At 42.9% G+C, this 25,415-nt stretch overlaps 1 long non-coding RNA gene across 2 annotated transcripts in view; it reads right to left on the bottom strand.

Moving 5' to 3' along the window:
• LOC310707539 overlaps nt 1-25,415 on the bottom strand; it is a 152,930-nt gene that overhangs the window by 66,534 nt on the left and 60,981 nt on the right. The window lies entirely within an intron of this gene.

Here is a 25,415-nt window from a genome sequence, read left to right as displayed (position 1 = left end):
CACCCTTGGGTCCTGCACTGGGAGAAAGGTGGGATAAGAAATGAAATAAATGAAAATGGATACATCCTGATAATAAAAAAGAAAAATGCCTAGTGGAAATATAAATGCCTTAATGTTATGAGATGTTATAATAACTTTCAAAAAGCCATTGCTTCCATTTTGCAAATGGACGAGGCTCCTTGACTCTCGTTTCCCCTCATCGAACCCCCTTTCATCAAAACATTGACTGTAAATTAATTCACATGTGGATGAATATTGTGCCGTTTTTCTGTTCCCAGGTTAAACTATACAGAGGTATTTATGGCCACAGCCTACTCATTTAATGTTCATTTTGGTGTGTAAATGCTAAGGAAAAGTCTGATGTATCCAGAAAAGCTGTCAGTTTTTATAAAGATCACTGGAAAAGCACAAAGATGGAGGAGTTCCACCACCTATTTGAACATATACGGTATGTAGCAGTTTCCCTATCTTGTTTTTTTAAAAAATAAAATCTAACCCAATTTTAGCCCCTAGCTTAATTGTTTTGAGTTCTTTGACACTTTCTTTCGGCACAGTAGAGAGGCATGTTTGAGCAAGCTTTCATTGCTGTTTCTCCTTATATAACATTCATCACTTCGCACACAGAGTGTCTCTTTCTTTGGCAAGTAGAATGTCCTTCCCTGTTAGACGTTGCAAAAGATGGGCTCTGCACTTAAAGCCTGTAATAGTTCTTTGATGAGTCTGTGCCCATTTCTCTGCCATTGATATGGTGCGTTGTATGAGGCGCTCTGGAATACAACACATTATTATTGTTCCGTTAAACCCCAATGAATGTTTGATGGACTCAGGGTCTCGAGATGCCATTGGTTCTACACATGTTACCCGTTAAAGGTAAAGGTAAAGGGACCCCTGACCATTAGGTCCAGTTCTGATCGACTCTGGGGTTACGGCGCTCATCTCGCTTTATTGGCTGAGGGAGCCGGCGTACAGCTTCTGGGTCATGTGAGCAGCATGACTAAGCTGCTTCTGGTCAACCAGAGCAGCGCACGGAAACGCCGTTTACCTTCCCGCTGGAGTGGTACCTATTTATCTAGTTGCACCTTGATGTGCTTTCGAACTGCTAGGTGGGCAGGAGCAGGGACCGAGCAATGGGAGCTCTCCCCGTTGCGGGGAATCGAACCGCTGACCTTCTGATCGGCAAGTCCTAGGCTCTGTGGTTTAACCCACAGCGCTACCCGCGTCTCACATGTTACCTGTTACCTTTGACCAAATGATATCCACCAGATCCCATTTAAAGATGGCAAGGAATAAGGGCTTCTCATTCATTTCATTGTCTAACTGACATTGGAGAGACCCGGGTTCAAATCTTCACTCACCTATGAAGTTGAGCTAGGGCCAGTCACCATGACTCAGTCCAGCCCACCTTACAGGGCTGTTGGTTTGCATACAAAGAGGAGAATAATTAGGAATGTTCATTCTGCATTGCTTGGAGAAAGGGTGAGATTTTAGAGTAAGCAAGCAAACAAACAAACTAATCATTTATAATTGGTTATATTTCTGGCTAACTCACTGTCCATCCATCCTCCAGCACTGAAACTAGCTCATGCTCTCGATATCAATGCCAGCAGCATAATCCCTTTATTTTTAAAGGGGGTTTGACGTATGCAAGTAACATTGCTCCATTTATTAATCGTATTAGAATGTAAACGTAATATGTTTTCTTGAAATAAACATCATTTTACGTATTCACAGTAAAAAATTAATAGCGTGTTAGAAGCCTCACATGCTGTTTTTGTCTCAGTGCCTATAATTTTCAAGCCAGCAACCAACAGCCCTTGGGAATTGTACTAGATTTTTGAGAGGCAGGTGGAAGAATCTAACCCTGCTGTTGGTTGACACAAGTTATGAGAGGCCACCATGAGCCATCAAAGTACTTTTCAATTTGACTTCGCTCAAATGTCTGCTTCACCCCCCAATTAGCTTTTCTGCTAACAGCCAAGCCTCAAACTGCGGTCTACCAGAGTTTAAAAGAAAATTTTATGTGTAGTATCCCTGGTGCTGCACTATTTCTAACCAAGCAGTTCCTATTAATACACAGGAGCAATGTCTCTGTGGTTTTATGAAAATATATTCCCTAAGATCCCTTTTAAAATTACCTCAGGGACTCCCCACCCCCATTGAAGGTTGTGTAGCAGAGGTGGCACGTATGCCTGTAAAATTATGTGTTTTCATGGCTCTCTGATCTGGCATCATTCCAAAATCATATTAGCATTGAGTAATAAAAGCCTCTGGAAAAAGTGCATTGGGGAAAAAAAAACCTGACATAAATTGGGATGCTTCAGTAGAAAACCAAAATGCAGGGATTTGGCACTGATTTTTCAGATTTAAGAAACCGGTGTCTGGAGCAGATGCAAAAGCCTATTAAAAACTGCTGCCATAGTACAATGGCAGAGGCACATAGGCTATAAGGTAACGCAGTGGCGCTGTGATCTAAACCACTGAGCCTCTTGGGCTTGGTGATCAGAAGGTTGGTGGTTCGAATCCCCGTGACGGGGTGAGCTCCCGTTACTCTGTCCCAGCTCCTGCCAACCTAGCAGTTCTAAAGCACACCAGTGCAAGCGGATAAATAGGTACTGCTGTGGCAGGTAAAGTAAATGGCGTTTCTGTGTGCTCTGGTTTCACAGTGTCACAGTGTTTCATTGCGCCAGTAGTGGTTTAGTCATGCTGGCCACATGACCCACAAAGCTGTCTTTGGACAAACACTGGCTCCCTCAGCCTGAAAGCAAGATGAGTGCCACAACCCCATAGTCGCCTTTGACCGGACTTAACCGTCCAGGGGTCCTTTACTCTTTTATTAACATAGGCTATGCACACAGAAGGGCTCAGTTTCATCCTCAGCATCTCCCATGTAGCTCTGGAAAAGTCCCTTGTCTGAAACTCAGGAAATATATTGCCAGTCAGAGGCAACACTGTGCAAAGATGGGCCAGAGGTCTGATCCAGTACAAAGCAGCCTTTTATGTTTTCTAGGACATAGAGTTAATTGGGTTTTTACTGTTCTCTCTGTTTCTTACTCTACATCAAAGTAACGCATGCACAAGACAATTTAACATCTCCCTCTCTTTCTACAAGTCCTCCTTAGTTCTACATTTTCAAAAAATAAGCAGAAGAAAGCCCCCTCGTTTTCCTGAAGGATGCTGCTGTAAAATCCATGTCACTGAGATTAAAAAGCTTCATTATGTTTCCAAGTAAATGTATTCAAGGACTGCGGCTTTAAGCAGCTATCATTTTAAGGCAGCTTTGGCTATAAAATCAAAATCCATCACATCAATTGTAATTAGTTTAAATGCTATCACACTTTTAAATACCATGTTAGTTAAAACCTCTCTTTTTTCATGTAGAAAAGCCATGTTAAAATGAAGGCTGGTAAATTAGCAGATGTGTTAATTATGCTCCTTTATGGCAAATCTTAAAATAGAGATTTCTAAACTGACCTCTTTGCGAGAGAGGTGAAAACAAATGCAGACCATGCTTTTAATTATTACATAAACATGGAAACAGATGGGTTTTGCCTTCTGAGAGAGAAGAGGAAAGAGGGTTTGCATGACAACAAAGAAGTAAGGAAAGGGTAACAAAGCTATGTATCTATTGGGGGAAGTAAAGAACAGCTTTGGATCATTTTTCAGGCATTTACAGTGGTTGCTAAAAGACAACTGAGGTAGTAAATCAAAGCGCATTAGATGTAGATTATAGACAGATAGATTTCTAGCTTTGCCATCATACACCCCAAGTCACATAAACTCAATTAAAGGAGTAGGGATATCTGATGTACATAGATCTTGTTTCATTTTGGAAAAGTTCACTATAGGCTGTGAGGGCTGTGGGTTAACAATACTGGAATGAAATCCACTTTGCTGTCTAGACAGCGGAATGTTCACAAACATTTCATCTTTTAAAAAGTTCTTGGCACATAACCTGAGAAAGGAGTAAAATAGCGCTGTCACAGAGTCAGTTCCAGTGATTCGCAGGTAGTTAACCTATGCTTAAAGCACAAAACATTTGTTCACATGGTTGGTCCATTAAAAGCTAGAATGCATGCTAAAACTAACAATCAAATATGAAAGAACCAACAATAAAAGAAAAAAGGTGAGAGATAGACAACATTAACAAGTCAGGGAAATGGGTATAATTAGCAGTGCAGCCTTCGAGAAAAGAAATATCTTTACAGTGTAGCAGAAAGCCATCAGGGACATAATCTGCCTCAACCAAGCAGAAAAACCAAGCACAGAGGGGATGTACAGAAGTCCTAAATGGTCAGGCAGATCCATCTAGGAGAAGATAGCCCTTAAAATATCCTGACCCCAAACCATTTAAGACAGGGGCAGAGGAAACAGTGGAGTCCAACTCCTACCATCTCTGGCCTTGATGGGTCAAGGGATGCCCAGATTTAGGGCCTTGAAGATCATATCCAGCACTTTGAACTGGACCTGGAAACAGAAGAGATGGTCATGCTGGAGTTGAACAATCATGGCTGCCCTGGTCTGTGTTTGTGTTGGGGAATCACAAATTGACCGTCTCCTGCCATTGAGGAATTTTGGGCCGGGGATTTAGTGGTGAGGAGAGAGACCTCTGTTTCCCCACATAAACTTTGAGTGAGCAACACTATCAGGATGCTCAGTGTAGGCCTCTGTTCAAGAACAAAGCATCGACATTTCCATCCAACACACTCAACATAAGCCTCTTTCCCGGAGTGGCGTTCACTCCCTTCTTTGTTTTATCTCTGTGAGGCAGCAGCAAGAGTCCTCCTTCAAACAAGGAGAGACAAATGGACAGCCGGTTCTCCAGGCCCCTTATCTCTTCCCCTTGCAAATCCAAGCGGGGTTAATCACAGCAGCAGGGCAAGAAGAGAGAAGCCAGCCTTCGGTGTCTCTGTCAAGCACTGGCACCTGCACAAAAAATTGCCCCGGGAGCTTGTGGGCTTCTAATCCCCCCTGGCAAAACAAAACAAAACAAAACAAACCTTTACAGCAAACTGTTTTTGCTATAAAGTGCCATAGCAATTGCACAATAAAGAAAGCTTTCCCTTATTCCCTCTGCCTTGCAGTATTTCTCCGCAAGCAGCATTCTCTTTGCTCTGAGTAATCGGACATTTTGTTTCAGGGAAAATCTTTTCAGCCAGGTCTCGGGCTGGAAGATTAATCCCCATCGAGTGCTTCCACTATTTTTGTTTGGCATTATCAAAACGGAATTCTGTTATCAGTCTGCCGTTCAGAGGGTGGGCAATTCTGTTTTCTTATTTTCCTTTGTGCTCCACTCTACCTTTTGCCGCTCTCCCAATCTTGCTCCCTCCTGTTTTCAGAGTGCTCTGTTGTCCAATTATCTGCTATGCCATATCAATAGTGATGACTGCAACCGAATAACTAGCTGATGCAACACAACACACGTGGAATTGGGACACTGTGCTTCAGCTGTGATTTGGAGAGGTTACTGACATCCACACTGTTATAATTGCATATACCACCAATTCTTTAGTATTTATCATACTGCCTTTCTTGGCCTATGCAAGATTCCTTTCAAAATAGGCAATGACACAAAACAGCCATTTCCCTCCACCCTTTTTTCATAGGTATGCAGATGACTTCTGATAAGCAGAAACTCTCAGTCTTAACAAAAGCTGGTTACAAATTTTCAGTAGGGGCATGCAATAGTCTTCAAGGATGCCACTGCAGAAATGCACATAGAATAGAGGATTGTTGTCATTGTTGCTTCAGGAGCCAGGTATCAATGACTCCTTGCATGTGGAATGGTAGCATGCCGCAGAGAAAGTTTCTGGCCTGCCCTTTTCGCTTTCCACTGGCAAGAAAAATTCAGCTTCTTCTGCATGCATCCCAGAGATGACTACATCACCTTTTTGCTTGCTAGAATGTTTAGACTGGACTTGATATGTTACTGTCAAAAAGTACCGTATTTTTCTCTCTATAAGACGCACCAGACCACAAGACGCACCTAGTTTTTGGAGGAGGAAAACAAGAAAAAAAAATTCTGAATCCCAGAAGCCAGAACAGCAAGAGGGATCGCTGCACAGCGAAAGCAGCAATCCCTCTTGCTGTTCTGGCTTCTGGGATAGCTGCACAGCCTGCATTCGCTCCATAAGACACACACACATTCCCCCTTACTTTTTAGGAGCGAAAAAATGAGTCCTATAGAGCAAAAAATACGGTAACTACCAAAGAGCTGCTTCCCATTGGTATTTGGAAGCAGGGGGAGTAATTGGTCATACATATTTTAGTTATGAAATGCTAAATCTATATAATTTTTGTTTGTGGTGTTCTGGTTATGCAATAAAGGTTCACTTGGCTGCCTTAAAAAAAAATAAAATTCCTTGGACTTCAAAATCTGTTTTAGCCTGTTCCTTCTCCTTTGGGGATTTCATACTGCAAAATACTTGATTTTAACTATTGTTGTTACAATTGTTAACTTGCTTCAATTTATGTTTTAAACTACCCTGAGAAATTATGTTGTTGTTGTTGTTTAGTCATTTAGTCGTGTCCGACTCTTTGTGACCCCATGGACCAGAGTACGCCAGGCACTCCTGTCTTCCACTGCCTCCTGCAGTTTGGTCAAACTCATGCTGGTAGCTTCGAGAACACTGTCCAACCACCTCATCCTCTGCCGTCCCCTTCTCCTTGCGCCCTCCATCTTTCCCAACATCAGGGTCTTTTCCAGGGAGTCTTTTCTTCTCATGAGGTGGCCAAAGTATTGCAGCCTCAGCTTCAGGATCTGTCCTTCCAGTGAGCATTCAGGGTTGATTTCCTTAAGAATGGATAGGTTTGAACAAACCAAGGGTGGATCTACACACAGGGGCGGGGGGGGGGGGACGACGCTCTAAATAAGCCAGAAATTAATTTGTTACTACAAAAGAAAAATACTATGTAAATTCACATAGAAATTTCTTTGCTCTCCAGCGCCATCTAGTGTTGCATGTTTATAACACATTATAAACACTGTTGATTTTTTTTAATAATGTAGCTGAGTCCCACTGTACGTAGTATCTGCTTATTTTCCATGGTGAATGCGTAACTGGAAGGGCTGGAAAGTAAATGTCCCTGGAAAGACGTTGCTTTAGATATCCCTGTATGGAATATACAAGCCTATCCATGTGGAACTACACCATCCCAAAACCGAAAGTACCTGTACCTTTAAGAAGAAAAACAAAGGCTTTACTGTTGGTTTTCTAAAATGTTTGTTAAAAAATTATTATTATTTTAAAAAACAAAATAACATTGCTGCAGTACTGCTTGAAAATCCCTGAGACAGGAAGATAACATGACAATCTTCCTGGAAGTGACTGTAATGCAGCTGGAGGCTGAGGCCTTCTGGGAGCTGGCTGGAATCTGCCAGCTTTTTTTCATGGCGGGCCGGCTCAGGGGGGGGGGGGCTCAATTGATACCATCAGCCCCAGAGAGTAGATGGCCCAGCTGTTCTTCCTGCAAGGCAAGTGGAACTGATGACTCCTGTGAGGGAGAAGAGGGGCTCAGCCCATCTGGTGAGAACAGCAGTGGATAAAGATGGCATATTCTTGCTTTCTGCTGCTGCTGCTGCTGCTGCTTTTGTTGCTGTTGCTGCTTTTCCTGGCAGGACAGGTGGCACAGCCCAGCTGGTGAGAGTATTAACTTTCCTCACCCGAAAGTAAGGAATGAATGAATGATAGTGACGTCGCCTCTCTACATGTGGAGTCAGATGCAGCATCTTATAGCCCACACTAAGAGGGCACTAGGCCTCACCAGCAAATCAAGTCACAAAGAAATTTAACAGGAGGGTTCAAGGAAGAGCTTGTATCTTCCAAACAATGGACTTTGCGTTCTCTAAGGAGGAATACTGGTGCTTTAAATGGATAGTGCGATTGTGTGTCGAGGTCCCCAGGGCCACCCCAATAACTCACACATCACACAGAATTTTTTGTTTGAGGTTTTTGGCATAATTGTGGCCACAACTTTATTAAAATACAAAAATGTGAGTGGTTGCTTATTGGTTGCGACTATCTGTCTCCCCCCCCCCCCCGCATGGGGGACAGACTGACATTCTGCACACCTGTGAAAGACAGAATAGGGGAATACACTTGGGGGTAGCGACGGAGCAGGGAACCTGCCCTCAGCCCTCCCCAAATGCAACTCATTTGCTCATTGCTATGGCCAGAGCCCCCTTGACAGGGTGGACAGGCAATAGTTAGCCCCTGTATTCCTTTAACGGAATCCCTTGCAGCAGCAGCATTAGAGGGGCGGGCACAGCCAATCCATGCCCCTCAACCAACCAAACCATAAACCAATGCCTAACCGCAACCTTACAAGTTGTGCGATTTGCTACACAGTAGACAAAAACCAAAAGGCCCCAGCCAATCAACCAGATGGACAAAATTCCTACCGGGCCCCTACCCCAAGAGCAGACGACCCCATGACAGGTATAGCAAGGTTAAAGCGAACAACCCTAAATATAGGGAGGGTGGGACAGGCAATCCGATGCACGGGGCGAAAAGAGGAAGCCCTAGCCTCGTGCTAAGAGTTTTAGCATTTCTGGCTGTCAATCAACAAATGGGAACATTAACTTCTTCCCAATAACAAGGGAAGCCCAATCACATGAGTGGCCAACGATCAATTAGCCTGCCCCCAACTTTGGAGTGTCCTGGCGGCCCCCACCACAACACATGTTCTCCATGAAGGAGAACACGCTATGTGGGAAGTTCATTAAATTTGCAGTGGAACTCCCATTACCAGGCATCCTCCTTCAGAAATGGAGAACGGCTTCTCTGACCAGATGCCTCCTAGCAGGCTGTATAGTCCCATTTCATCCCACGAAAACATCATTAATATCTCAGATTTCTTATCCCTGCAATTACACTGGAAGACTGACTATCCAGGCTCTCTGGCTATATCAGCAGTAGGTGGGTGGATGAGCAACACACAGCCTGATGGTCTTCTGCAGTCCCTGGGAGTCTGAGTTGTCCTTTCCCCCTTCCATTCTTCTTCCTGAAGGAGATAAATTTCCAGACCTCTGCCTTATACTATCAGAAAAAGGGACTGGCCCTACCTAGAACTGTCTGGTGTTTTCCTGTTCTATTGGCACGCTCCGCTGGCATGTTGAATCGGCACTCTGCACATGCCCCAACATGAGATATATGCTTTAAATATATCAGGCATTGCTGAATATATTAAAACAAAAAGGCAACTCAAAAGAGACCTAGGGGTTGGATTTTTAGCTCCCTACAGTGAGGGGGGTAAGTATTTGATCCCCTGCTAAATTTGCCCGTTTGCCCTCTGGCGAAGAAATGACCAGTCCATAATTTTATTGTAGCAGTGAGAAACAGCAGGAAAAACCCCCAGAAACCCAGAAGACAAAAGTCAGAGATTGATGTGCATTATAATGAGTGAAATAAGTATTTGATCCCCTATCAACCAGCCAGATGTCAGGCTACTTGGTATCTTCACTGTATGTAACGAGCTGAGATTAGAAGCACCTGCTGTAAGGGAGAGGTCTTACCTTTTGTACCTGTACAAAAGACACCTGTTGACAGAAGCAATCAATCCAGCAGATTCCAAAATAGCCACCATGACCAAGACCAAAGAGCTGTCCAAGGATGTCAGGGACAAGATTGTAGACCTGCACAAGGCTGGACTGGGCTACAAGTCTATTGCCAAGCAGCTTGGTGAGAAGGTGACAACAGTTGGTGCAATAATTCGCAGATGGAAGAAACACAAAATAACTGTCCACCTCCCTCGGTCTGGGGCTCCATGCAAGATCTCATCTCGTGGAATTGCAATGATCAGGAGAACGGTGATGAAGCAGCCCAGAACTATACAGGGGGAACTTGTCAATGATCTCAGGGCAGCTAGGACCATAGTCACCATGAAAACAGTTGGTAACACACTACGCCGTGAAGGACTGAGATCTTGCAAAGCCCGCACAGTCCCCTTGCTCAAGACAGCACATTTACAGGCCCGTCTGCAGTTTCCCAATGCACATCTGAATGACCCAGAGAACTGGGTGAAAGTGTTGTGGTCAGATGAGACCAAAATCGAGCTCTTTGGCATCAACTCAACTCGCTGTGTTTGGAGGAGGAGGAGTGCTGCCTACAACCCCAAGAACACCATCCCCACTGTCACACAAGGAGGGGGACATATTATGCTTTGAGGGTGTTTTTCTGCTAAGGGGACAGGGCACCTTCACCGCATCGAAGGGACGATGGACGGGACCATGTATTGTCAAATCTTGGGTGAGCACCTCCTTCCCTCAGCCAGGGCATTGAAAATGGGTCGAGGATGGGTATTCCAGCATGATAATGACCCAAAACACACAGCCAAGGCAACAAAGGAGCAGCTCAGGAAGAAGTACATTAAGGTCCTAGAGTGGCCTAGCCAGTCTCCAGACCTTCATCCCACCGAACATCTGTGGAGAGATCTGAAGGTTTGAGTAGCTACACATCAGCCTTGATATCTTACTGACTTGGAGAGGATCTGCAAAGAGGAGTGGGACAAAATACCTCCTGAGATGTGTGCAAACATGGTGGCCACCTACAAGAGCTCTGTAATTGCCAACAAGGGTTTTGCCACCAAGTACTAAGTCATCTTTTGCAAAGGGATCAAATACTTATTTCACGCATTATAACACACATCAATCTCTGACTTTTGTCTTCTGGGTTTCTGCGGTTTTTTCCTGCTGTTATTCTGTCTCTCACAGCTACAATAAACCTACCATTAAAATTATGGACCGGTCATTTCTTCGCCAGAGGGCAAATGGGCAAATTTAGCAGGGGATCAAATACTTTCCCCCCTCACTGTAGTTTCTAAGTCCATACACTGTGCCTTGTTTTCTTCTTCTTTTTTTAAGGCTGACATTTGAAAGTAATCGTTGACGTTCCCATAAAAAAGAAAATAGAAAGGCAATGCATTTGCCACTCCTTGCTTAGCATTTGCTTTATTTATAAATATAGCACGCGTCGTATGATGTCATCAAGTATGTAAAGAATCTACCACTCATTAGCTCTTCAGATGCTCACCACCACATAAGGTGAGATATTAAAGCATATGCTGTATTCTCGAGTATTCTCTCAAACACTTATAAATGACAGATGAGATTTAATTCACACCCCGCACTGTTGATGCTGCTGTAAGATGATGGGCGGGGGGAGGTTGGACAAAAGAAGGTTAATGGGCCAATATGGCAGAGTTGTTGTTGTTTAGTAGTTTAGTTGTGTCCGACTCTTCGTGACCCCATGGACCAGAGCACGCCAGGCACTCCTGTCTTCCACTGCCTCCCGCAGTTTGGTCAAACTCATGCTGGTTGCTTCAAGAACACTTTCCAACCATCTCATCCTCTGTCGTCCCCTTCTCCTTGTGCCCTCCATCTTTCCCAGTATCAGGGTCTTTTCCAGGGAGTCTTCTCTTCTCATGAGGTGGCCAAAGTATTGGAGCCTCAGCTTCAGGATCTGTCCTTCCAGTGAGCACTCAGGGCTGATTTCCTTCAGAATGGATAGGTTTCATCTTCTTGCAGTCCATGGGACTCTCAAGAGTCTCCTCCAGCACCGTAACTGTAGCCAATATGTTGGCATGGGAACTGAATAGCTACCCAATTGCTTCTTGAGACAGGTTCATTTTGGAGATGTTCTAAACAGGAAAACCATTTAGATAAGGGGGCAGACATGAGGTAATCCAGGTGTCTGTGAAAGAAATGGCAATTGGGGTCATAGAACCAGAGAGATTGACACCTGAGTTTTGGGGTCTGTGAGCATCCCAAGATGCCAACCGACTCTCTGGAGAGCGGATGTGAAAGCAGTGGCTTGTCAACTGTTTATTTAAGCTATGTCTCCACCTATAGCCGGCCTGTATATTTGTAAGTAACTTCAAATGTGGGGGGGAAATGGCACTAAACCTCCAGATACCTCCTTCCAAAGAAAACTCCTCCCAAAGAAAGCCAAACCCTAATAATAATAATAATAATAATAATAATAATAATAATAATAATAATAATATATTATGTATACCTTGCCCATCTGGCTGGATTTCCCCAGCCACTTTGGGTGGCTTCCAACAAAAGATTAAAAATACATTAAAACATCAGTCATTAAAAACTTCCCTAAACAGGGCTGCCTTCAGATGTCTTCTAAACATCAGATAGTTGTTTATTTCTTTGACATCTCATGGGAGGGCATTCCACAGGGTGGGCACCACCACCGAGAAGGCCCTCTGCTTCTCACTGCTCGAAGTGGATGTAACACACAAAATAATTTGTTTGATGATATTAAAACAAAACAAAGGGGAAGCAGTTCTGCTACTATTTCTGAACAGCAAGGGAGGAAAAGCGGGCTCTTTTCATATTTGCACTCGCAATTCTGGGAGAAGGTGGGTCAAAAGAAGCAAAATGGAGACTTCCGGGTTAGCGCCTCCAGCAATGGCGGATTTCCTCTGATCGGGAGGAATCCGCTCCGTGGAAATCAGGGTCTGGACCGCCACGGCGAGGTGGAGACCCACTAAAAACCACAGGCGGGAGAAGCCTGTGGACGTGGGATTCGGCTGGCACCTTCTGCGCCTCCCCTACTCACGGGGAAACCCGGTTTCGGGGATCCGGAGCGACGTGGGGTGAGTGGCGCGGTGCTTCGAATCGACTGCTTCTTTCACGGAGTGAAGCCACATTGCTGTTGTTGGAGAGCGCTGACTTTTTCCTGTGGACAATTGGACTTTAAACAACTACCCGTGAGTAGAACGGAAAATTGGATCTTTAAACATCTTAATTTGGCACCGAAACGGGAAGGTTTCAAACAGGAAGTCCGCCTTCCTCTTTTGTAAATAGATTGAAGCAAAGGCGCTGCAAGCTAAAGTGTTGGAAAGCCTTTTCTAAAGGATTAAATTTCCATCAGTTAAAACTACTAAACCCCCCCTTGGAAGCAGGAGAAGAGGGGGGAAATTTTAGATTGCCTAACCCTGCAGGAGAGAGAGTGAAGAAAGATAAATTACCACCGCTTTGAATCTGGGAACGGGCTGCCAGTAAGATTGACGTTTTGGGAAAGTTCATTGACTGTGAATAAAACGTATGTTGACAGACAGTTAAATAAGAGAAATATATTGTTTCCATTGTTTCCTTTTGCACTTAAAAAGGAGCAAAAGTAGCTGAAAATTGAAACTAATTTTGCTGCTGGATCTGCGTTTAAAAGGATGGATACAAATAGAAATTGTTTCCTCTAGAGGGAGCTTTTGAAACTGTTGCAGGAGTGGAGTTGGGGAATTTTCCAGCTGCAGAGATTAAAGACCGTGAGAATCAGAGATTGACCTTGGACAAGAATGTTGACAGAAGAAGCCTTAGTGATTGCATTTTGCAAGATAGGTGCTTTATTGGAACAGCTTCATGAGAAGACGGATGTGATGACTACTAAAATTGATAATTTGGGACAAAAAATGACTGATTTGGGACAAAAAGTGAATACCTATACAGAAACTACTCAGGAATCGATTCAGGAATCCACTTTGACATGGCAAGTTGTGGAGAAGACGAGGGAGAAAGCTGTTGTTGAACTTCAAGTAATACAAGTGGAGAGAGCCCCAGCCATTCAGAGGCAATTTGATGAATATAAGCTGTTGCCTTCTACGATTGAATTTAGAGAAAGCCAGATTTGGAGGGATGGAGTCCCGCTTGAATTGGAGAAGGAAAGTTGGATAGATCCCCTTACACAGGGATGCTCTGGCTTTTGGGATCTGGATTTGGGTCAGGGGGAGATTGGAGTTGTGGGGGCCTTTAGCTTTGGAGGGATTTTGAAACATGCTCTGAAATATCTTATGGAATTTAGTTATGACTATGGAGAATGGGCTGACCTGTCGAGAAGGAATAAAGACATTGTTAGGTTGAAGTTTCCCCGAGATCTACTCCTCAGTGCCAAAGGAAGGAAATTAAGAACAAGATCAGCAGAAGATAAAGTTAAGTGCATGTATAAATATGAAGAAGATCTGCAGAACGGACATGGAAAAGAGTTAAGAGCCTCGGACAGAAGATCACCAGGTTGATGGACCATATGGAATTGATAGAAAGGACTGACAGAATCCGAGACCAGGGAGAAGAGACAGTGAAAGAAGATTGGAAAAAAGTTTAAAATTTATTTAGAGAAATATTGTAAAATTAATGAGTGTTAGAAAAATGTTGGAATGAAATTACAAGGCTTTAGTAGAAACGTTATAAGGAGTTTAGTTCAAAAAAGTTTTAGGGTTTTAATGGTAAGATAAGGTTAAAATAAATCAAGACAATTAAATGACAGAAAACAGTGAAAGATGGAAAGGATTTGCTGTAATAATTAATAACTAGAATACAAAAAAGGGAGGTGTGAGGAGGTCGATGAAACAAGTTAATGAAAGACAAAGATATGGAAATATTGGATGTGTTTTTAACTGTTTTTGCTTTTGTGTTTGTTTTGATGTATTGTGTCTTTGGGTTTTTTTATGTATTGTAATGTATTGATTTGTATTGTTTACCTTTTCTCTTTTTTTACTTCTTTCTGTAATCTTTAAACTTTTAATAAATATTATTTAAAAAAACAACAACAAAAGAAGCAAAATGGAATCAGATAAGAATAATATCTGCATCAGGGCTGTGGGAGGTGTGCAACCTTGGCTGATGTGCATTGAAAGGCTGTTTACCGGGCTAGGCCAAGGCTGTAGGAATATATGCTATTGCCAGGAAAGAGGAATGTAAATGAAGGACATTTAAATGTGGTTCAATAACGTTCACCATTAAATCATCAAAGCTTTAAGGTTGTCATGCCGTTGAGGTTATAGTCATCTCAACAATTTCCCCTCCTCTCTGATTGTTGCTCATATAACATTTATATTTGAAATTGCTTTCATTTGTGATGAAAGGAAAGAACTGCCCAGCCCTGCAGTGAGTCAGACTGCATGCAGGCGCTTACTGAACAGCAAGCAGAAGGTCCACTAAAAGGGGGCACAGAGGGATGAAGGGGACTACCCAGTCTTACCCAGCCCTACCTGAAAATGCAGGGGATTGAACCAGAGACCTTCCACATGCAAGGCAGATGTTCTGCCACTAAGCCACGCCCCATTTAGGTAGAAGGCATTTAGGAATGAAGTGTTGGAGGAATGTAAGAAAGTGAAAAGCTTCTGGGAAATGAAATTAATGAACTATGCAGAATTTGATAAGACGACAGGAAGGATTCGAAACCTGCGGGACCAGAGATTCTTAGAGGACTGGAGTAAATATTTGAATTATTTGAAAAGCAATTGTAAGAAACAGATTATGCTAATAGGACTGCAAGAAGTTTTGTAAGGAGGATTATGCAAAACATTGCAAGGAAGACTATGAAGAGAGTTACTAGTTAAGGACGATTAAAAGTAATAGAGAAATTAAGAAATGTAGGCTAAGTGATAAAGACTGAAAGATCTTCACATGCGGTTGATGGAAGTCGAAAACATTGTATAAGAAAATACGTTAAATGACTGTTGAAAATGATATGTTTATACATATATATAAAGAGAGAGAGAGAGAGGAATGAAGTGTTGGAATACTGGAAGCCAAGATGCAAGTTTGGGGCAAGCACTCTTTGGTGAGAGGACCACATCAAAGACGTTATGCCTCAAAACATGCAGCAAAGAAAAGCATGGAAATATAGGCCGTAAAACATTAAGAACGTTCCTGTCTTGTGAGTCCCCAAATGTCCCCCTTTAAAAAGCTATTTCCAAGCTATCCCACTTCCCTAGCATTTAGCTAGACCACACACTTGGTAAACCATAAAATGGTTTACTTTCAAAGCTCTTTCAACGGGTCAGATTCATGTGCATTTCTATACAGCAGTCAGAAAGGATGCACAGGCAGTTAACGCATTTCCTAGTTACAAAAAGGTAAAAGTTTCTAAACTATTGGTAGAGGAAAACACTAGTTTCAGACTCTTTTCTGGTCCGAAACAAAAGAGGTTGCTTCAAGTCATGTGCTGGAGCAACCAGCTCAGAGCTCCTTACATACTGAAGTCCACATAGAGAGTGAGAGATAACAAAGGCTTGGTGAAGCTTTTGTTCTCAAGGTGGGACATGATTGCGTAGGGTAAGCCTGGCAGGACAGCTTACTCTATGGTTTAAACCCTTCATGCACTGATTCAAACATGCTTGGGTTAGATGAGGAAGCCTGCATACAGGAGGACTTTATCTTTAGCAGAATTCCAGGATGAAAAAGTGGAACAGTGGAGAAGAGCTATAGCTCAGTAGTACAGCACATACTCTGCAGATCCAAGGTTCGGTCCCTGGCATTTCCTGGTAGGACTGGGAAGTTTCCTTGCCTGAAACTCTGGAGAGTCTCTGACAGTCAGTATAGAGACAATATTGAGTTTGAGGGACTCGTTCTAAAGCAACTTTCTTTGTTCTGTGAGTCTCACAGCTGCTTGTGGAAGGGCATACATGTCCAGAGGAGGGCAACCAAAATGGTCAAAGGCCTGGAAACGATGCCTTATGAGGAACGGCTAAGGGAGCTGGGCATGTTTAGCCGGGAGAAGAGGAGGTTAAGGGGTGATATGATAGCCATGTTCAAATATATAAAAGGATGTCACATAGAGGAGGGAGAAAGGTTGTTTTCTGCTGCTCCAGAGAAGCGGACACGGAGCAATGGATCCAAACTACAAGAAAGAAGATTCCACCTAAACATTAGGAAGAACTTCCTGACAGTAAGAGCTGTTCGACAGTGGAATTTGCTGCCAAGGAGTGTGGTGGAGTCTCCTACTTTGGAGGTCTTTAAGCAGAGGCTTGACAAGCATATGTCAGGAGTGCTCTGATGGTGTTTCCTGCTTGGCAGGGGGTTGGACTCGATGGCCCTTGTGGTCTCTTCCAACTCTATGAGTCTATGATTCTATGATTCTACCCTCCAACATTTCTCCGATGAAAACAGGGGCCTCCCATTCCATAATGATAATTTTACTATTTATACCCCACACATCTTACTGCGTTTCTCCAGCCACTCTGGGCAGCTTCCAACATATATAAAAGCATAATAAACCATTAAACATTATTTTTTTTTAAAAAAACTTCCCTAAACCTTCAGACAGCTTGGGGGCGGGGGCAGATTACTCCATACCCTCCAACATTTGGCCTAAATTCTGTCAAAAACCAAACCAAAATTTGAGTCTTGTCTGAATTTATTTAAGGGGGAGGTTTAAAGGTCTAAACACACAATACTTTTTGGCCGCACTGAAGCCTTGTGAAAACTTTTAATTTTGACATACTTCTCAAAGGTTTCCTTTAACGTTTTATGAGATGGCGTTCAAACTCTGAAAGTAACCCAGTTTCCACACACAAAGCTACATTTCCAAAGCTGAAAAGTTACGCTGGATTTGAAGCCGTCCACTCTGGCCGGGCCTAACCATTCCCAATTTGACAAATTGCTCAGATTTCCAACGCGAGCATTCTGCTCCTATTTCTGGGCACTAGCATTTCGCTGACCCTTAAAAAGAGAAAAGAAGGTGTCAGGGAGCTAGAGAAAGCCTTAGAGCAAATTAGCCAGTTAGCCATTGTTAGCAAAAACACAAAAATCTCCACGATGGGGACAGTGTCTAATTAGTCCTTCCATGTAAACAGATTGTAAAGGAATTACATTCACTCATTTTCTACCACAGATGAAATTGTCGGTGCAGAGGAACTGAGTGATGTCTGAATTAAATGAACAACAAGAGAGACAAACTGGCTGGTGAACTAACATTGCTAATGAGCAATTATAGGTGGAACTTTTTTTCTGCCTAAAGCACCCTCCCAAGCACTTTATCTTTAATGAGACATCATTAAAATGCCTGGAAGGAGTGTGGCTGGTGAGCTATCATAGACCATTGTCAAGGCCACTGAACTCAGGCAGTCTGGCAAGCAATGTAGAATTTTATCAAACGTATTCATACTCTTGATAAAGTCATCTTTACCTCACCTGTTCCTCAAGTCTGCTTATAGTTAACAGAGGCTGGAGACACCCAACTGGGTTTTAATCTGAAAAGAGAGTTGAAGGTGGTTTCAGAGAGGCGATGCTTCTCTAATAACACACACACACACGTTTCTGTTGTCCCACTGTCACCTCGAGTCAAGCAGGTTTTGTAGGTTTTGAAGTAGTACACAAACCTGCAAGACCTCTTCACCACACACACACTTTGAGTAGCTCTCGCTGTCTCTCTAAAAATGCTATCAACCAGATGAACAAAGAAACCCAAACAGAGTGGAGCACTATCCTAGTATGTTTCTGAATAAAATTCAGAGTGTTGTTGCTGACCTTGAAAGCCCTAAACGGCTTTGACCTTGTATACCTGAAGGAACGGCTCCACCTCCATCATTCAGCCCAGACACTGAGGTCCAGCTCTGAGGGCCTTCTAGCGGTTCCCTCACTGAGAGAAGAGAGGTTACAGGGAACCAGGCAGAGGGCCTTCTCAGTAGTGGCACCTGCCCTGTGGAATGCCCTCCCACCAGATATCAAGGAAATAAACAACTATCTGACTTTTAGAAGACATCTGAAAGCAGCCCTGTTTAGGGAAGTTTTAAGTGTTTTACTGTTCTTAATGTGTTTTATTTGTTGGAAGCCACCTAGTGGATAATGCTCCACTAGATTGCCTGGGGCAACCCAATCAGATGGGCTGCATAAATCATCACCATCATCGTCATCATCATCATCGCAATACCCTCATCTACCATTTTTGGTCTCTTTCTTCCTTTTTCTGTCTCTTCTACATCGTACCTGTTTAAAAAGTAAGTTTTGAAGTCTAGAATGAATATTTTAGCCAGTGAAGAGGGGTAAGATAGAATCCGACAGCCAATTAGTCTCTCTCATGTCTTTTCTTCCCTTTTTCTATTTTAATTCCCCCCCCAAAAAAAGTAATATTGAAGTTTGTTATGAATAAAGATGACTCAATGGCATTATATATGGCAAAGTTGAATAACCCACTTGAAAGAAGAGACATGCAAAACTGTCTGGAGGGGTGGAGGGAAAATGGACATAATCATAATGTATGCAAGAAACAAGGAGATACAAACCTTGAGAAACAGGAACAGATGAATTTGTCAGTTTGTGTTGCTCTCAGTTTCTCGTTTTTCCACCCTTAAATTCAGTTCTCCAAATCTCCATTAGAGCTCATGACCTCAATACCTCAAGGACCATTTCTTTCCATATGGACCTACCGGGATCCTTAGATCATCCTCTGAGGCCCTTCTTCATGTGCCTCTTCCACGAGAGGTTCGGAGGATGGCAACACAAAAACGGGCCTTTTCTGTGGTGGCTCCCCATTTGTGGAATGTCCCCTCAGAGAAGTTGACTGTCACCTTCATCATACACCTTTAAGTGTCAGGCAAAAACATTCCTCTTCAACCAGGCCTTTGGCTAATTAATATCTTATATCCATTTAAGAAAAGCAGAGACATCACCTTGCCGACAAAGGTCTGTATGGTTAAAGCTATGGTTTTCCCAGCAGTGATGTATGGAAGTGAGAGCTGGACCATAAGGAAGGCTGATCGCCGAAGAATTGATGCTTTTGAATTATGGTGCTGGAGGAGACTCTGGATTGTCCCATGGATTGCAAGAAGGTCAAACCTATCCATTCTGAAGGAAATCAGCCCTGAGTGCTCACTGGAAGGACAGATCGTGAAGCTGAGGCTCCAGTACTTTGGCCATCTCATGAGAAGAGAAGACTCCCTGGAAAAGACCCTGATGTTAGGAAAGATGGAGGGCACAAGGAGAAGGGGACGACAGAGGACGAGATGGTTGGATAGTGTTCTCGAAGCTACCAGCCTGAGTTTGACCAAACTGCAGGAGGCAGTGGAAGACAGGAGTGCCTGGCGTTCTCTTGTCCATGGGGTCACGAAGAGTCGGATACGACTAAACGACTAAACAACAACAACATCCATTTAAAATGTGTTTGTGGGAGGCGGGGTTGGAGGGGATATTTGTTTCTTGGGGGGGGTTGTTCTTGTTTTTATTGTGTATTTTATGCTTTCTTATTGTATTTCTATGCTGGGGACCATACTGAGATCTGTGGATGAAGGGCAGTATACAAAATTAATCATCATCATCATCATCATCCTCGTAGAAATTCAGTTTTTATTTCACTTAATATAAGCATCTTTGCAAACCAATGTACAGTTATACCTCATGTTCTGTCCGCTTCAGGTTACATGTTTTTGTGTTGTGTCCCGTGGCAACCTGGAAGTACCAGAACAGGTTACTTCCAGGTTTTGCTGCTTGCGCATGTGGAGAAGCACTAAATTGTGCTGTGCGTGTGCGCAGACGTGGCGCTTCAGCTTGCGTCAGTTCCGTGTTACAGGTGGGCCTCCGGAACAGATCCCGTCTGTAACACGAGGTTCCACTGTACCCTAATGTAAGGCATTTCTGCATGTTAGTTCGCTAATATATGCATTTTAGGCACATCTTTCTGTATTGTATGCATTTAAGTGCACATTACATGACTGCAAGAGCCAGCAACATATCCTGAGGGTGGGGAGGTGGCAGGGCTGAGTCAGCCATTGCTCTTGGGTCATCTCCTTTGCATTCAGAAGGCCCCAGTTTCATTCCCCAGCATCGCCTGGCAGGGCTGGGAGAGAACTCCTTCTGAAATCCTACAGAACTACAGCCAGTCAATGGAGACAATAGTGAGCTAGATAGAACGATGATCTAACTCAGTCTAAGGCCACTTCTGGCGTTCCTTTCCTGAGCCAGTCTCACTGCCATCATGCAGCGGCCTGCTTTAAGAAAAAAAAAAACCTGCTCCCTTTCCCTTATGGGGTATTCCAGAGCCCATATAGAGTCCTTAAGTGGGTTCCCTATCAGTAGCAGAAAAAGAACAGAGGTCAACCAGAGTATATTGAGAAGCAAAGCGCCTTTATTGAAGGAAAATACACTGTTGCAACAGGGTCCCCAGTCACCACACTCAGGAGGGAGGAGAACTCTGAACAATGGTGCACAAGCCCTTATATAGACTCCTGAAATTGCCCACCCTGTAGCCCAAGACCAGCATCACCCCCAAAAAACCCACCATACATGCATCACAGAAGGAGGCAGTCTACAGCAGAAATCCTGCCTGCCAAGATGCCTGATAATGGTCACTGGTTGCATTACCTGGGCAGACTGACCATTCTTTTGTGAAGGTTAATACTTTAGTTCCTTAGTCCAGGTCACAGGCTCACCCTATTCATACACAAATACACCCTTAAGACAGGATTTGCAAGCAAAAATATAATGGGAAGGCTTCCCCCATATGCCTCCCTTACCGCAGAGAATTGTTTGAGGTCATTGGGAGGGTCAAAATGGCTTCAGGATTGCTCTCCCATACTATTTCAGACACATGGTTCATACATTTAGATATGTGTGCATTTATGAATATTTATTGTATATTTGAGACCTTAACATTCTTATTACAATCCCAACAACTGTGAGCAGTTTGGGTGTAGATACAAGGGAGGCTCCTCTGTTCAGTAGAAACCCTACTGGTTGGGTAGAGGTGCAAAGGTTTGGAGTGCACCCTAAGTTTGCAATCCTGTGCACATTTTCCTGAGAGGAAACCCTATTGAACACAGTGAGCGAGCACATATACAATTGTGCTGTTACTCTGGTCAACTAAGTGAATTCGCAACAGCTGCAAAATCAATTCTTCCTTTTCTTATACGTAGAAATTCTCTTCTCATTTCTGTTGTTTGGTGTCTTACTTTTAAACTATTCACACTTTTAAGCAGCATTTTTTATCACTTCTTCTGATACAGGGGGTAGGGTCTTATTAACAGGGAAATCCTATGCATGTCTATAAAATTAGGGATTGGGGAAAATATAGAAGGATATATAATTGGAAGGGCAGCCTTGACAAACCCTACAAAATATCTTTTCAACTGTATTAAACTCCAGCAATTTTTTTTTAAAGTATATTTCTCTATCAGACAGTTGCCGGAGAGGCTAAGCTAAATATGCTTTTCCTTCTTCTTCCTTTTTTTTACACACATATCTGGTGGCAAAGTAAAATTATATGCAAATGCACTGGAGCGATACGGTAAAGATTTTCAAAGAAGCTGTCGGCAATACGCTCAATATTCTCACATTTATACCCCAGGAAGTCTTGCTTAATGATTTAAGAAATTGTGTAAAAAGCCAACAGAGGTTATTGGTGGATAACCTGCTAGCAGGTGCTGATATAATTATTGCAACAACAACAACAAAAGTGGAAGAAGCATTTAAAAAGAAAAAAAAATCATTTGGGGAATAGTGCAGAAAAACTTGGATATAATCATAAAGTTTAAGGTAACTGCCGATACTAAGACATGGATGGGTAGAGATGGAACATTATCAGTGCTTGAATGTAAACTGCTTTATTTTATAGACCATGAACACAGGCACGGAAAGTGTGTTTTGAATATATTACAGTTTAATATATGGAGTCTTGCATTGTTGCCGGAGCAATCCTAATAGGGTAAGAGAAGGAGAGTCTGTGGTGGAGGAAATGCCCTTGAGCCAGAAAAATTGAAGCCTTACAGGAAAGGAAACAACTACAGTGGTGCCCCGCAAGACGAATGCCTCGCAAGACGGAAAACTCGCTAGACGAAAGAGTTTTCCGTTTTGGAGGTGCTCCGCAAAACGAATTTCCTATGGGCTTGCTTCGCAAGACGACAATGTCTTGCGAGTTCCTGCGGGTTTTCTCCCCTTCCCCCCCCCTTTTTCTAAGCCGCTAAGCCGCTTATCAACTGATCCGATCAGCAGATAAGCCACTAAAAGCCGCTAAAAGCCACTAATAGCGCTAATCCGCTAATCCGTCAATGGGCTTGCTTCGCAAGACGAAAAAACCGCTAGATGAAGAGAATCACAGAACGGATTCTTTTCGTCTTGCGAGGCACCACTGTACACCAGTTATAGTTAGGCAGTTTCAGTTACTCTCAGTTTCCCAGTCTTCCACATTTCCATATCCATTTGCAGTACAGTGGAACCTCGGGTTGCGGACGTAATCCGTGATGGAGGAACATATGCAACCCACAGCGTCCGCATCTTGAAGCGTCGTGTCTGCGCCGGTGCTGGCGCGATTTGGTGCTTCTGTGCATGAGCGAAGCACGATTTAGTGCTTCTGCACATGCGCCAGCGGCGAAACTCGGAAGTTTAGGGAAACTTTGAATGTTTAATAGACTATTGTATTTTAATATTCTGTTGGAAGCCACCCAGAGTGGCTGGGGAAACCCAGCCAGATGGGTGGGGTATAAATAGTAAATTATTATTATTATTATTATTATTATTATTATTATTATTATTATTATTAAGCCAGGGTGCCCCACTTACACACACACACAAAAACCCCCAAATCTTACTACAGCCAACTAAAGACAACCAACCACACCCTAGGCCACCCCCCCAACCTCTCTCACTACCAAGGAATACAACAAGCAAATAGAAAAAGAACCTACACAAGTGATGCTGACACAAAACCCCACACATACACTGAACAGAAGCATTGCCACACGACCCCACCCCACTCACCATTTCCCCCTCCTCCTCTTTTCTTCCTAACCTCAATAAAAAATTCCTTCCAGTAGCACCTTAAAGACCAACTAAGTTAGTTCTTGGTATGAGCTTGGTATGAGTCGTCAACAGGCTCATCTCAGCTATCTGCCAATCTCCCATTCCCACCACCCTTCTGAGTAATACCCCTCCCCACCTTCTGAGTAATACCCCTCCCCACCTTCTGAGTAATACCCCTCCCCACCTTCTCACTATATAGAAGGATCTGGCAACTTCTGTTTCAGTGTATCTGAAGAAGTATGCATGCACACAAAAGCTCATACCAAGAACTAACTTAGTTGGTCTTTAAGGTGCTACTGGAAGGAATTTTTTATTTTGACTATGGCAGACCAACACGGCTACCTATCTGTAACTCTTCCTAACCTAACACTGTATGCAACAGTGATGTCTCACAACAAATGAAACTGATCTGTAGAAAGCGCAGCTTGCAAAACGAGACAATGCATGCATTTTTGTAAACTAAAAAAATCTTTAATAAGAATATATTTTTAAAAGTTAAGCCAGGATTAAGCCTCTACATTTAGTGTTTATTGCGGGATGGCTGCTCCTCATGCATACATATTTTTGCACCAGCCACAAAACAGCATGCCAACCCATTTCCCCCATTTAATTTGGGTTTACCCTATCCAGGGTAAAACAAAAGTTTTCTAAAAGGTCTGCTGCCCGTGACCTGTTTGCAAATGGAAGCTCCTGCCTGGAAGCATCCCTAATCAGCATTCCTAATTGTGCAGAAGATCAAGACTTTAAAGTCTTGCCCTTCATGTTTTTACTCAAAAGTAAGCCCCACTCATTTTCATGTGAGTGTGCAAAGGACATTGGCCTAAGATACATTTTAAAAAATCTTTTACACTATATCAAACAGGAAATAACTTAGTGACATGTTCTAACAATATTTTTCTTTTATTAAAATGTTGATAATGAGCAGTGAAGCCTGCTTACTACAAAGTAAACAAAAGATGTAAACTGGAACAGTGCGAATGGCAGGAGATGAAAGTTTTTTGGCAAGGAATAAATGTTTAATATTTGCAATGATCTAGAGTATATGAATGTTGTTGGTCTTGGACTGGGAAGTTATTCTGTAGCTCTTAGCTGTTGTCTGAAATTTAATAAGAAATAAACAAATTTGTTGCATATCATTTGTCAGTTAAAAGAGCAATTAAGGGTGAATGGGTGATAATTAGTAGTTGGGGAAAATCAAGTTAGAAGGAGGCACAATTACATTTCAATGTCTGCATATTATTTTCCTTAGACAGACTTAGGAAAATGAGGTGCCGGATTGATTAACTCTGGCAAATTTCATTGCCTCTCAAAACAGAATTTCGACCATTTGAAAGCGGCAACCAGTCGTAGCAAGCAGAAATCATATAGCCAACCAAGAACCAGTGTGCTTAGAGTGCTGTATTTGAACAAGGGGGCCCTGAGGTAAAATCCCAACTCAATGCCAGGTGACCTTGAGTAAGTCACTCTCAGCCGAACCTACCTTCACAGGGTTGGAAAGTTAAAATGGTGGACAGAGGAACCATCTATGCTGAGCTCAGTTCCTTGAGCATTCTTTCTATTTACATCAAATCTCAGCTGCCTGAGTAGCTCCCACAGAGTTCCTATTGTTGTTGTTGTTGTTGTTGTTATTGTTATTAATTTCATTTATGAATACAAAAAGCTAGAACAGTGTTGTGCTATTAATCATAAAGGTCCAGGGAGAGAGAAAAGAAGAAAGCACATCTGCAAAATTTTGCAAAACAAAACCCCCAAAAGCTTAATAAGGGCAAGGAGAAACACATTAAAAGCAATCAAAAGCCAAGGGAAAGATAAACTAACATCACAATTTTAAGACAAGAACTGGACAAGCTGAATCTGTTTTCCAAGAGTGGTGATCCTTTAAAACAGAGTAGAAGAT

Source organism: Podarcis liolepis (genome assembly GCF_965112155.1).
Source record: "Podarcis liolepis genome assembly, chromosome: 5".
NCBI lineage: Eukaryota > Metazoa > Chordata > Lepidosauria > Squamata > Lacertidae > Podarcis > Podarcis liolepis.
Note: the sequence above shows the minus strand (reverse complement) of the source record. Positions and strands in the feature narration are given on the sequence as shown.